We start from the raw sequence: 14,196 nt of genomic DNA, 5'->3' as shown, positions 1-14,196 counted from the left end.
ACCGCTCCCGCAGCCTACCGGGGGAAGGGAGAGCCAGTCACACGAGGAATCCCACCCCGAAAAGTCCCGGGGAACCGAAGTCTGAGTCCGCGGGCGAGGGAGGAGAAAGAACACGGGGAAGCCCTGCTCCGGCCGCGCGGCTGTCCAGGTGGGACGCGGGCAGGTGCGCGGGCGCCGTGTGCCTGTGCGTGTCTCTGTGTGTGTGCGTGTGTGTGTGTGCGCGCGTGTATGTGCCGCGCACCGGCTCCAGGGCAGCCGAGGACGCCCGGGCCGGACCCGGGTCCCTGCCCGCGCTGCCCCGCCGCCCGCCCGGCTCCGCGCCCCGGTCGGCCGGCCCCTCACCTGCAGACGCCGCGTCTCCTCCTTTAGCGGGAGCGCCGCATTGACACTGCGGATGGTGCCTGTGCCGCTGCCTCTCGCCCTCCTCCGAACGTGCGCGTGTGCGCGCGTGTGGCTGCCTCCTCCAGCCCCAGCCACGAACGCAGAGACTCCGCCGAGGCTCGCGGAAGCCGCGGGCAGCAGCGGCGGAAAACGGAGGGGGTCTGCCCGGCGCCCGCGGGGCTTGACAGCTCCTCTTGCAGCGTCCGAGGTGGGCGTAATGTCCAACAAAAAGGTCGGGAGATGTGGATCGATTCCAGGCGCCCTCTCGTCCGCGCAGCCCCGGAGCCTGAGCAGCGGCGGTGGCGCTCGGGGGCTGCCCCCTTCGTCCCCACCCCCGCGGGCTGAGTGTCCTTGATGCCAAGCGGGCACGGCAGCGTCACTCCGCGCCGCCCATGCTCGCCGGGTCGGGCTGCTGCCCGGGCGCGGCGAGTGCGCCGGGGACCCGCCGGGGAGCGCTCTCGGCGCCGCGGCGCACCTCGCGGGGCAGCCCGCGGCCGGCCACACCGCTGCCGCCCCCGCCCCAGCCGGGGGGCGCGCCGGGCAGTGCCCGGGAGCCGGGGCTGGGGGCGCCGCCGGCGGATCCCCAGGGAGGCGCGGGGCTGCGGCGGCGGAGAGCGCGGCCGCGGGCCGAGCCGGGCCTCCCGGGCGCGCCCCCGGCCCCCCGGGCGGGCCGCTCGCAAAGTTTGCAGGGGGCAGGGCGCGGGGCCGCCGCCGGAGCTCCCGGGCTGCCTGCTGCCGCCGCGGCTCGCCGCCGCTGTGCATTGAAGCCCGGCCAAGCGCTGCGAAAACTCCAGCTGCCTGGCGCTCCCTGGGTCCTCCTCTCCTCCCTCCGCCCTCCCTGCTTCCCGCCCGCCCTCCCTCCCTCCCTTCCTCCTCCCCTCCCTCCCGCCGCTCCCTCCCTGGCTCGCTCCGGCGGCTCCGCGCTCGCGGCCGGCAGAGGGGGCCGGGGTCCTCCCCACGCTCTCCCGCCCGCCGCCGGCCCTCCGGCTCGCCCCTCCACGGGCGTCCGCCGACACCCCCTGGGGCCCCTCGGCCCGCCCTGAACCGCCCTGGCAAGGGCGATCGGGGCTCAGGGGGCGCAAACGTGGCGAAGCGGGCGAACGGCGAGCTCGGAGCCGGGCGCACTCCGCCGCCGGGGAAGCGGGGAGTGGGCGTACACGGCCGGAGGGACCCTCCCGCACGTGTGCCGAGCTGCCCTGGGCGCACGCTGACGCCCAAGCGCACCCTAGTTTTCAAATCGGAGCTGCGCCCCAGCCGCCGCCACGGCACCCCGCGTGGAGAACCCGAGGCCTCGGCGACAGAGCACGAATCGCCAAGCGCCCCGGAGCTCACGACTTGTCCCTCGGTGTTTTATTAAGGAGCTGACCTGGCCCCTCTCTGCTTTGAAACCCTAGACCCTGGCCTGCATCCAGAGCAGACAATGCCAACATCAGGGTAGTTTCTGAAGTGCAGAGGAAGAAATCGCCGCGTCGCTCTGGTCTAGACAGCCATCTGGCTGCGGGCAGCAGGTGCGGGCGGGAAGTGGGCTGCACTGCCCCTGAAACCTCTGTATAGACCCCACCCCGGGGATGGGCCCACGCCCAGAGACAAACCTCAGGGAGTCCCACAATTATTCACTCAACTCTCTGCCGTCTCCTTCATCCCCACTCCTGCTGTGGTCCCAGGAAAGTGAACCTGCAGCGCTGCCAGCTAAGCCCCTCCCTCTGCGAGCACCTCCCCCTGCCAAGCACCTTCCTCGCTAAGCCCCTCCCACGGCGAAGTCCCTCCCATTGCGAAGCACGGGGTGGGGGCACCCACCGGGGACCACGTTTACAGGATCCCAGGTATGTGGCCTCCTCCCTCCTGCCCTTTCCCCAGCGTCCCCCCCCCCCCAGACATCTCAGACCTTCTATTGGGAGGCAATGACTGGCAGTGGCTAAACTTCTACACCTTCCTATCAGATTTACATCTTCCCAGAAATCAAACATGTGCTCTGGGCCCACCCTGAACGGCGCTGTCGGGTGACAGGCACACGGGAGCCAGCAGGGCAGCACACGCGGGTCGAACTGGCCGCCTGAGAGGACCGCGCTGAAACTGCTCCTGCCCAGGAGAAGGCGAGGGACAGGCCGCGGGCGGGAGGACACCAGACCCTGGACGCCCTGGGGAAGGGTATTCCAGGAGACAGCGTGGAGCCCTTCCAGGCTCTGGCTCTCTGCTCCTTATTGTGTGGCCCAGAAAGCAGCCTGGAGTTATCTCATTAGTGGAGGCTAATACACTGATCTGGCTCCTCTCAGAGAGCCAGGATCGCAGACTGGATAAGGCACACACAATATCAGGTTAGTTTCAGAAGACCAGAGAAACACACAACAAAACCACTCAGTGCCACTGCTGCTTGGACATCGGTCCCAGGCTGTGGATGCGCAGAGCCAAACAGCTGTGCAGGTGAGGCTGGGACCAGACCCCTGGGATGCACACTTCCGCCCCCACCCTTACCCTCGGGCCTGTGAAAGGCTGGCCTCACCTGGACCTCACCCTGCTTCCAGGTGGCTCCTTATCATGGGCTGTGCCCAAAGGGACGGCCCACAGGGCCCCCACAGGAAGCCCTAATGGGTTATAGAAGGAATAAGGCTCAATAGAGCAGAGAGGGTCCACCCAGCTTACAAGGCACAAATGCTGAAGGGGAGGCCAAGGCGGCTCTGCCCCTCCTCGGAGGCAGTGCTTCTAGCATGCATGTGTCATACAACCTGATGGGTTTTTTTCCCCTTGCAGACTGTGTGTGTGTGTGTGTGTGTGTGTGAGAGAGAGAGAGAGAGAGAGAGAGAGAGAGAGAGAGTTGGCTATGAGTTCCAGGTCCATTTCCTGATGGATGGACGGGAAGTCAAAGATCTTTCTTTTTTTCCAGAGGTGGCAAATGAAACATGTTTATTATTCTTTATCTCCTGCGGAGTGCGTGGCGTCATTTATTTTCATTGAGAGAAATGAATGCCATGTGGCGCCTGAAGAGTAATGATGGGAGCCAGGTGACAGGGAAGAAGCCAGGCAAAAAGCTGGACCAGGTGAGGGCCCTGTCTCCTAGCACCCATGCCTTCCTCTCCGTCCTCATGATACAAGGGTGCAGGGCCTGCAGAGGGGGCAGAGGGAGCATGGAGGGAGCAGGTGTAACATCATCAGAAGGCAGCACAGGAAGGGTCTCGGCTCCACCGCAGGGGGTGGGAGGGAGAGGGGTGTGGGGAGGGGTAGAGCAGGGGACTTGCTTGCTTTTTTTTTTTTTTTTTTTTTTTGGTAAGTGATGGTCCATTGGCTTTGCTCCCAGCATGGAGAATGGGCTGGGGCCGGGTAAGCATGGCTGTCTGCTGGGAATAAAAATTCCTGTGTCCAGCAGGTGCCATCCTCTCAAGGGCACTCCCTCTCACCTAGCGCAGGTGCTCTTGGAGCGGCCACGGCATCCAAAGGAAACAGTGCCTATCTGTGTGTGTTGGAGCTCTCAGGTAAGCATGACGCACAGGTAAGGCATCTGTGCTGCTTTTCTTGTCTCCAAGTGGTGCAGCAGCATGAGGGCAGGCCCCCTGCCATTTCCACCCTTCTCTATGAAGAAACACACGGGGCGAGGCAGCAGCCTCTGACGGCTTGCCCATCGATGTCTTCCAGGTCTCAGGCCTCTGCAATGCCGCCCCTCCCCCTCCCAAGCTAGGGAGTGGCAAACAGGGACACCAGTGGAGCCGTGGAGCTGTCCCCTGCTGCGAGTGGACCTAGTGGGAGTCTCCCATTCTAAACCTAGTCTGGTGGTGAAGCCGAATAGTCATCACCTGGCCCCATGGCCACAAGAGGGAGAAGTGGTATATTGCGTCCTAGAGTCCTATTTTCTGAAGAGACGACTTTTGTAGGATTTTGGTTGGGGGTTTGTTGCCAGGTTTAGGAGAAAAGTATCAGCTCGTGTCTCATGGATGAATAAAGGGGTCATGTTTAACAGGAGAGAAGAGAAGCCTTAAGTTTCCCTTCACTTAGGGACTACCGTTTTATTAGCCTAGGAGCAGAGTGGCTATTTAAGTTGATAAAAGCCAGATTTGCTTGTTAAACAAATCACCAGAGCCTGGTGGTGCTGTAGAGAGCTCCCCGCCCCCTCCCCTTGGCTGGGTCTCCTGCAGTGCACTGGATAAACACCACAGGCAGACAGCAGCTGAAAAACCTAAATCGTGGCGCCACCTGCAGGAGAGCAGAAATATCAGCACTATCCCAAATCTGCAGAGAACTTCCGAGAAGGGACCATGCAAGGAGGCTGGGGCAGGCAGGCCGGGGTTGCAGGCAGGAAGAAGGGCCTGCTCCCCACTGGCCCCTGGGTGACTGGATGCACCGCCCGATGCCCGCCATGCCTTCCCGCGGCCTCCACTCACCATCGTATCCAACGCTGGCCTTTCCAGGGATCTAGAGCAGCTCTCTGTTCATTCAAACACATTCTTTCCTGGGTTCCCTAAGAGGTGAGGGAAGCCTCTAACCCAAGGGTTCCATCTTTGAGACTCTGCACCATAGAGCAGGGGACCAGGACAGAGACATGACCGCCCTTGGAGGAGGGTGTGGGGAGGAGGAACAGCCCTGCGTCCTTATGGTGTCTAATCACAGCTTGAACTTGGCGGCTGGGCATTCCTATTAGACCCAGACTGCCTCAGGCTTCCCCGGCCTGTGGACGCAAATGACAATGCATACGTCCACATTGGAATCTCAGCTCCCAGCCTCTTCTGCTCACCCAAGACTTTGGCCAACACTGCCCTCCTACCCCACCTCCTCCCACTGTGCCAGAGTCCCAAAGGCGCATGTGTCTGATCGTGCTGTTCCCCAGGGCTCTCCCTGCAGAAGCCCCCTGCCCACAGCCTCCTGGTGGGCGGCCATCCTGCACCAGCAGCACTATGATGCCTTCCGTGAGAATGCTCTACCTGCATACGCTGTTGCACGCAGCCAGCTGTGCTGCTCTGCTGTGGCTTCAGGGGTCGGTGCCAAGATGGGGAGGATCCCGCACCACACACACACATGCACACATGCACACACGCACATGCACACATGCACACACAAACACACATGGTGCATGTTGCCCCTCTGGGCTCCCAAACAGCGCCCCTGCCTCCCATGGTCCAAGACTTCCTCCCCTTCCTCCCCAGGCCTCTTCAGCCACCACCCTCAACGCAGAATTCTCCCAGAAGAAGTGAGAGGATAAAGCAGGGTGGGGGAAGGGGGCTGAGGGATGGGTGAAACCTGGCTGCATTGTCCAGGAACACCAGAGTCCCAGATCTGCCAGATTTGTGTCCTGCTGCAACAAGAAACTAGCAGCATTTCGGAGGGCCCCTTCTTGGGTGTTCAGTCCCTGGGGGCACAATGTCCCCCCGTATGTCTGAATACCAAGGACTGGATGTAGTCACAGCTGCAGTTTCAAGTCTCCATCTCATCACTACCTAGTGCATTTGCCAAGTAGCCTGAGTGAGTCACTTGGCCCCTTTGACTGGGGGCCAAAGCCTTCAAGCTCTTTTCCTGGTAACGAAGATGGATTTGTGCTGATGCACTGAGCGTGATGGTTGGGTAACACATTTACAGGGTGGTTGCCAGGTGTCTGGGAGTCATCTGTTTGATGTGGCTGTAGTAGCCAGCCTCCAAAACGACCCCAAGGACCCTCACTTACCTCTCTGCATACTCTCATACTGCCCCCTCCCCAACACTTAGCCAGAGCTGACCTCAGGGATCAAAAGTCAATGCACCAGTACAGTGTGTCCAAGGTGAGATCCAAAAGGCATCCCAGCTCCCAGCTTGGTCTTTTGGATCGTGTGGAGCTCCACGTGGTTAAGGACCTGAGGCTGCCCCTCTACAACCAGCACCAACCTGCCAGTCCCGTGCCAGAGCCTCCTTAGAAGCAACACCTCCAGCCTGCGTCAAGTCTTCTGATGATTCCAGCCTTCAGAATCTTCCGACTGAGGTGGCGGAAATCCTGGAGCAGGGATAAGACACTGCTGTACGCCAGCGGTTTGGACGTGAGTTGTTATGCGGCGATACCTAAAGAATATGGTGACGTGCGGAGAGGACATCCTTCCCATGATCTTGGCCTCATTCATCCCTTGCTCTTGTGATCTGAGCTCACTTGATGTGGAGGACAAAGCAGAACAAGCTCGACTTACGGTAGCCCCACGCCGGGTGGCACCGGGCACCGGGACATGTTCTGCCAGGAGTTCCTCTACCAGGGGTACCTCTTAGCACATCTCAGCATGTTGAGCAGAAATGAGAAAACCCAAACCAGGGGGACAGGAGCATCCGTGAGGAGGACAGTCGTGGCCGGTGCCCGCCTGAAGTGGGCTGTTGTCAACTCCAAACTGTCTGTGATTGGAGACATCCGGGACTGAGGCAAAGGTGCTCTGGGTCCCACGGGTCTCAGCCCGCTGTGTGGCTCCTGGTCCTGATGGACAGCCTTGGAAGGTCAGGCTGAGTGGATCTCGGAGTGAGGCCTGGCATCTGCAAGGCACCTGTCCCTGTGGGCTGCAGAATATTCCTTGTATCTGACTTGGGCCCTCTGTTGGGCAGGAGGGAGACTCCTGGATACTTCCCATTGATTGAGACTCCACAGAGAGACCAGGAGAAGAGGTGGCTGGACCTGGAAAGCTTAGGTCCCTTCTACACAATTTCCCTCCAGGACCTTCTCCCCTCCCTTCTGTCCTCGGCCCTCCGGGAGAACTCGGGAAAGCCTGAGGTGGTCAGGACCCAGGCACACACAAGGGTTAGGAAGAGAAGCAGGAGGAGTATGCAAAGAGGAGAAGGACTCCGCCGAGTCGGAGCTGAAAGAGAGCCGCAGACAATTACCTTGGGGGATTCCGCACGCAGGATGACTTCTTCCCTTCTCAATGTCTACAGTAGGGACTCTACAGCCCGGCTCTGTTCTCCCTGTCACCCCATTTTCCCGGCCACATCCATTCCCCTTCCTCTGTCTCCCAAGGGCTTCCTCCAAAGGCATCCTTGCTGAGTGCAGGCTTTGCACATGCCACGTGTCCCTTGTGCAGCCCAGTGGTGCCTGAAGGCTGAGTGATGTCTGGGCGTGCATGAGGCCGGGGGCGAACCAGCCATGCCTAACACAGCCCAACTCTGCATTCGGTGGTGCCAGGCTGGTGGCTGGAAACCAGTCACTGTCAAGCATTCACACCTTGGTCATTAGCACGCACATGCGTGTGCACACACACACAAGGATGCATTTCTGTGAGCAGTCAGTTGTTCAACATTTGCTGGCACTTCCCTGGTGAGGGCCAATGGTGTCCAGCGAAGGGCAGCCAGGGCCAGGCCTGCCCCACTGGTCAACTGATAGTCCACGGAGGCCGTCAGGTAGGCCAGCAGCATCAGAACAGTGCAGTGTGGCTATAGCTGGAGGAGGGGCACTTTCCTGTTCACACGGCCTCCAGATTAGAAGGAAATGTTAGCGCGTCCTCGTCCCAACAGCTACTTGTCCCAAGGCTTGCTATGAGTATTTGCGAGGACTTGGCTCACATGTTTTGATGAAGGAATTTCTTTTCCCTAATAGGCAAATTGAGGTAGGGGATGTTGACGTGACCAATCTCTGGTTGCATAGATAGCTCAAGACGTGAATCTGTTAACACCTCTCGCTGACTCCCTCCACTTCAAACCTAAGAGGAAGGCCCTGGGCTGGACAGCAGTCCTATTCTCATGTCCTCAAAGCACTGCTTCTACAGCTACAGTACAGCTGCACCATGGAACCACTGTGCAGATGTTACTCAAAGTGCTATAAATCTGTGTATGCGGCTCAGTGAAACAACAACAAAGCACAGAACAGCGTATCCATCTATATGCTGGCATATCTTTAAATATGCAGAATAGCACGTGCACATCTACACAGGCTTGGATGTGCACAGGACACTTTGGAAGGTGACACAAAACAACAGCAGAAACTCAGACACACGGCTGTGCGTTTCGTTTGATTGTGTAGTCTTTGTCCCTGTTGACATTTTACCATGCGCAAGTACCCCATTCTCCGTTTTTTTTAAAAAGCTAGTTAAAAATGAACAAAAAAAAAAATACTGCTGCTAAAAACATCTCCATCACAGCACCAGTCCTCTGCTCACTCATTCCTCAAATCCAGCCAGCCACTCCTCCACCCATCTGTACCCTGTGCAGCCTGGCCTCTGTTCTAGTTTCCTGCCATGTGCTCCAGCCCGCTCCTCTCCTGTGGGCTGCAGAGCCTCACACAGCAGCCTGTCCGCCCAGGCCTGATGGGACAAACATCCCAGAGAAGGCATCCTCACCTCTCATTTCCTAAACAATGGCCAGCATCCTCCGCGGCCTGAGGACTTCTTTGGCACTGGATTGACTAGAGAGAGATTCCCAAGGAAATCTAGATCTGTTCAAGAGGAATATTCTTCATGGAAACTAATATCCCCAAGATGATGAAGGTTAAACTCATAGTGATGCCAGGAAACACTCGGATAGTGACAGGTGCACACTCCACATTGCTGTTAATCTTACCAGGAACTGGATAGGGAGAGGGGAAGAAAGATGAGAGATGCACAAATGTTATCGCAGTTTTGCAAAAGGAGAAAAGAATGTAAGTTCTAAAAAGTACAAATGAGTGTGGCCCAAAAATCAACCAATGGATTGGCACAATAGAGATAAGTTATTATGTAGCAAAGGATTGGGCAGTCACTAGAAACAAACCTAGGGTCCCTGTCTTCATCATTTGGGGCTTCCATAATGCAATGCCATGCACTGGCTTAAACAACAGACATTTCTCATGGTTGTGGAGGCCGCACGTCTGAGATGAGGGTGTCAGCAGGATTGGGTTTTTGGTGAGTGCCTCTCCCCCAGTGATGTCCTCATGTGGCTTTTCCTTGGGTTGTGCAAACAGAGAGAGAGAGAGAGAGAGAGAGAGAGAGAGAGAGATTTCAAATGTCTCTTCTTTTTTAAAGATTTATTTATTTGAAAGGCAGAGAGAGAGAGAGAGAGTGTGCGATCTTCCACCCTCTGGGTCACTCCCCAAAGTGACTGTAATGACCTGGCAGGCTGAACTCCATCCTGGTCTCCCATGTGCACAGGGGCCCAAGTACTTGAGCCACCCTCTGCTGCTTTCCCAGGTGCATTAGCAGGGAGCTGGATAGGAAATGAGCTGGGACTCCAACCAGTGCTCATACTGGATGTTCGATTAACCCTCTATGCCACAACACTGGCCCCGAATGTCTCTTCTCTTAATAGGGACATCGGTTTTCTCATGTGTGGAGGATCTACCCTGAAGACCTCATCTAGGCCTCATTACCTGCCAAAGTCCCCATCCCCACGCACCATCACCTTGGGGGTGAGGCATTCAACAAAAAAATTGGGAGGTGAGAGACATACACGCTGAGTCCATAGCAATCACAAAGGATACACTTTGTTAGGCGGTCTCATTCCCTAATTTAACAGGCAGTGAGGCCTTTGGACCAAGGCAATGTCAGAAGAATGAATCGCATCACAGCATTTGCCTCTTTAATAAAATCCTCCGAGAAGATGGGGCAATGTGGGCTGGTGGATTAATGGATTGAACAGTTAAACCCCAAAAGGTGTTCTTTAATGCACAAAATACAACATGAAGAACGGTTTTCTTAGGGTATGCTCTGTTCTCAAAAGAATCCTATTCAATACTGCTACTAATGTCTCAGCTAAAGAGAGAGGAGACATGGTCATCAAATTTGCCTATGACTTCAACAAAAGAAAATATTAAATATAGGTATTTACGATCTTTCTCCCTTCCAAGTAGAAGCGTTTGCTTAATATTAGGCATTTTAGATGTTAACAGGGCATTTTGATAAAAAGGGTGGGAGGAGCTTAACAGGTCCTTATCTGAAAATATATGGAGCTCTCCAGAAAGAAAAAGGACTTGGTTACAGGAAGAAGCATGGGGTAGGGGCCAGGGAGGGAAGCCAGGTAAGGATGAAGGCACCAGCAGGAGGAAGGCTGTGAGGACAGGGAGTGCAGGAGAGCTGAGGAGCAGCCACAGGTAGAGGGCTCTGCAGGAACTCTTTCAGGGAGTAGATGCGATTCCTACAACAGTGCCTCTTCAAGAAACCATCAATAGAGAGCTTTGCTATCTTTCAGTGCCTCAAAGTGACTGGGTTTGCATTTCTTTTGGGGACATCATTCCTGTGGTTTGGATGTGGTTTGTCCCCCAAAGGTTCATTCATAGGTTGGAGGCTTGGTCCTCACTATGGAGGAGGGACCTTTCAGAGGTGGGGCCTGGTGGGAAGCTGTTAGCTCATTGAGGGCTCTGGCCTTGGAAGGGATTGAAGCCGTTCTCAGGAAAGTGAGTTGTCATGAGAGCAAGCCCACATTCTGGATCGCTCTTGCTTCCTGTCTGGCCCTGTGATCTCTTCCTCTCTTATGGGCTCCCACGGTTTTGACACTATCTACCATGAGGTCCTCATGGTGATACTCCCTTGAATCTGCAGGACTGTGAGCTGAAGAAACCTCTTTTCATTATCAACTTAGCTTGCATTGGGTACTTCATTATAGTAATGAAAAATGGGCTAACAGGATCCCCCAATTGCAGTGGATCATAAAGCAGAAGCAAGAATGCTGTTTTATTTGGGTTACAAGTGCATGATCAAAGCTTATCAGTGTGGAATGTACTATTTATGTGCAAAAGCAGTTTGGCTGAAACCAAAAGTAACTTGGCATGGGGAAGTTTTAACAAAACGAAGTGTGACATGGATACAACAAGGTCCTATATATAGGTTTCAAAAGCAACTTTGTAAATACAGGATCAAGGAGATGGGAACACATTCTTTTTAAAGTGCCAGCAGAGTTGACAATAAGCTCAATTTTAATCAACAGTGAGATGCTGCCAAAATCAATAGGATCCTAAGCCACATTAACGGGCAGTGGAGCCCCAGAGGGAGCCATAGCAATCCTGCTCTGAGACAGCCATACCTGGACTATTGTGCACGGCTCATGGCCGTGCACTTTCAGATAAGTCTGGCATATACGAGGGAGAGAGGTCAAGCCCAAAGGAAATTAAAATCCTGTTAAATGTGAAACAATCAGAGGAATTGGCAACGTTCAGCTTTGAGAAAGTGAATTTCAAGAGAGAATGATGGCTTCAAATATTTGCAGGACTGTTAAGGGGAAGCCCGGCTTTGTAAGTTTGGAGTAGGGCTGAACGATCAATGAACAGAATACAGAATCGCGCTTCTGAAGGGATATTTTGGCACAACACGAGGACTGTCTTTCTAACCGAGCTCTCTAAAGACAGAACAGATGTCCCCAGATGGCAGTGAGTTCTCTACCTCTTGATGTATTCTAGGTAATCAAGTGAAGATTGGCGTTTGGATCCAATGACGTCTAGAATTCCCAAGAGTCTGAGATTTTAGTTGTTTTGTATTTATTGTTCTATCTTCTATGTGCCATGGTCTTTGCATGGGCTCAGTAGATGCTGACTGAGTTGAACTGCAAATGTTTCTGAGGCTATACTCCAGGGAGGTAACTCATCTCTCACCCAAGGCCACCACTAAGCAGGGAGGTCAAGGAGCAGATCAGGCACATGGAATCAACCAGTGAGAGGAGGGCATAAGTGGACACAGAGCCGAACTCCATCCTGCCTCTTCCCTGCTCTGTACGGCACACTTCCCTCATGGGCTACACCGGGCCCTGCCCAGCACTGGCCTGCCTGGGACAACCGTCCTGTTTATTTGCCACTGAGCGTTTATGTAACCCAGGGCTCTGCATTTTCGTTTTTCCTTCTTGCTTTTAAGCCTCCCTCCCTTCCCACACCTGCAGGGTGCCAGTCTCTCTTCTTGGTGTGTCCTCCTTTCCCCTGGGCGGTCTCTTCCTCCCCTTTACATTCTTCCATCCCTGTCACCTTTTAGCCTCAGGAGCTTTCTGTAGCTCATCTTGGCCTGGAAACCTGGCCAGGGATGTCGGCATCTCAGAGAGGTCTCGGGTCACTCATGGGCTTCAAGTCAGATCGCGTCATCTTGGCCCAGGGACTGCAGATCTGGAGGCCAGACAGGATTTTGTCCTGCATAGAACTACATTGTGGATGGACGCTGACGGAGCTTTAAGTCACAACGGCTCTTTCCCTCTCTGGTTTGTCTTAAGTGACGGGAAGAATGGCATTGTCACCTCTCGGGGGAAGTTATCCCACCATCAAACGTCCCTCCACATGAAGGAACGTGCACGCACTCCAAGCCTTCGGTGTAATGCCCCTCTGCCTTCCTAGCCACACTTCCTCTGTCTTATGATCAGCATTAGCAACAGTGCCATCACTTCTCCTGCAAATAACACTGACATCTCCCAGCCCTTCCTCCCCAGTGGCTTTATCAACACCTTTCAGGCATGGTCATAATTTCCCCTCCTGATTCTTCATGTTTATCCAGGCATTAAAACTACAGGAAGAGAGAGTACATCTTGAAGAAGAAGAAAGAGAAGATAAAAGAGCGAGCGAGCGAGCGAGAGAGCAAAGGGATGAACGATAAGATGGTGGCAAGGATAAAAGTGTCTTCCAAAGACCAGAACAGATACCACAGATTTTTCATGGGACTATAAAAAGTTTTTTTTTTTCATTTTGTTGTAATTGTAGAGTGAAATATGCCAGCAAGATATTTTGTGCAACTCATATCATGTTTAGAATCACCCATTCAAGAAAACATTCATTGCGTGTTTGCCATATGTCACTATGCCGCATGTCAAGCTGATTTAGCTGCAGTCCTGGACCTCAGGGATTTCCAGGTGAGTGAGGGACAGAACAGTTGAATCAACAAGCATAGTCGTGGTTGTTGATGCTAAGATATAAGAATTCACCGCACGGTGCACCGCACGGTGCAGGTCAACTCGGAAAACAAATCTTCCCGATTCCAGCGAAAACACTGTATTCAAGTTCTAACTTCATTTTTTTAAATTGTGTCTCTGCTTTGATATTTTAAAAATCAGGCTTGTCTCAACGAGAAATACCAGCCACACTAATATATGTTCTTCTAAGCTGAGGTTTAAAATATGGAAAGTCGATGACAGTACAACATTGAACTGGCATCTTGCAATGAAGCTTTTTAGCATCCCCATTTCATAAGCCCTGAAATATTCCCTTGGGGAACAAAGCCACAGACTCAGAGGAGCAGGCATCCAGTAGCCACTCACTGGCTTTCTTTGTTCCCTTACTGTAAAAACATATTCAGAGCTCACAGATGCGTCCAACACTGCCATGAGTGAGAAGATGAAGCAGAGCTCGTGGCACACAGCCTTCCGCCACTGCCTGGTGTGCGCTCTGAGAGCACAGCCCGGAAGAATGCGCAAGTTCAGTGACCAAACAAGATGAATTCTGGTGCTGCTAGGTTCTGTAAAGGAAATTAAAAGGAGGTGTTGCAAGAAGCGAGAATACAGGTGCCAGGAGAACCTTCCCCGAGGCTGAGACTTCAAGCGCAGGAAGGAGCCAGCCAGGTGAGGAGGACAGAAGACGGAACAGAGGATGCAACCGACCCAGGGGCCCTGAGGTGGGCTGAATACCTGGGAGGAAAATCCCTTGTTGCCAAAGGACTGGAGTTTGGGAGTCCATGAAAGGGTGGATGGGGGCAGAACAGCACCAGGGGAAGAAATGAAACAAGTCACTGTAAACACACACACACACACACACACAGGGAGACAACTGGGAAAGAGGAAACGTCCAGGAGTTAGGAAAATCAATCATAGCTTTAAAAAGATCTGCGTGGCTGGCGCCGCAGCTCACTAGGCTAATCCTCCGCCTTGCGGCGCCGGCACCCCGGGTTCTAGTCCCGGTCAGGGTGCCAGATTCTGTCCCGGTTGCCCCTCTTCCAGGCCAGCTCTCTGCTGTGGCCTGGGAGT

General features: G+C 54.6%; 1 protein-coding gene across 1 annotated transcript in view; it reads right to left on the bottom strand.

The window, feature by feature from the left end:
• Positions 1 to 653, bottom strand: part of PLXNA4 (plexin A4) — a 420,485-nt gene extending 419,832 nt beyond the window's left edge. The window contains exon 1 of the mRNA XM_062198967.1: positions 343 to 653. The gene's annotated coding sequence lies outside the window, so the exon portion shown is untranslated. The remainder of the gene's footprint in view (positions 1 to 342) is intronic.
• Positions 654 to 14,196: the final 13,543 nt, after the last annotated feature.

Source organism: Lepus europaeus, chromosome 1, assembly GCF_033115175.1.
Source record: "Lepus europaeus isolate LE1 chromosome 1, mLepTim1.pri, whole genome shotgun sequence".
Classification (NCBI taxonomy): Eukaryota; Metazoa; Chordata; class Mammalia; order Lagomorpha; family Leporidae; genus Lepus; species Lepus europaeus.
The sequence above is the reverse complement of the archived record's forward strand: the minus strand, read 5'-3'. Positions and strand labels throughout refer to the sequence as shown.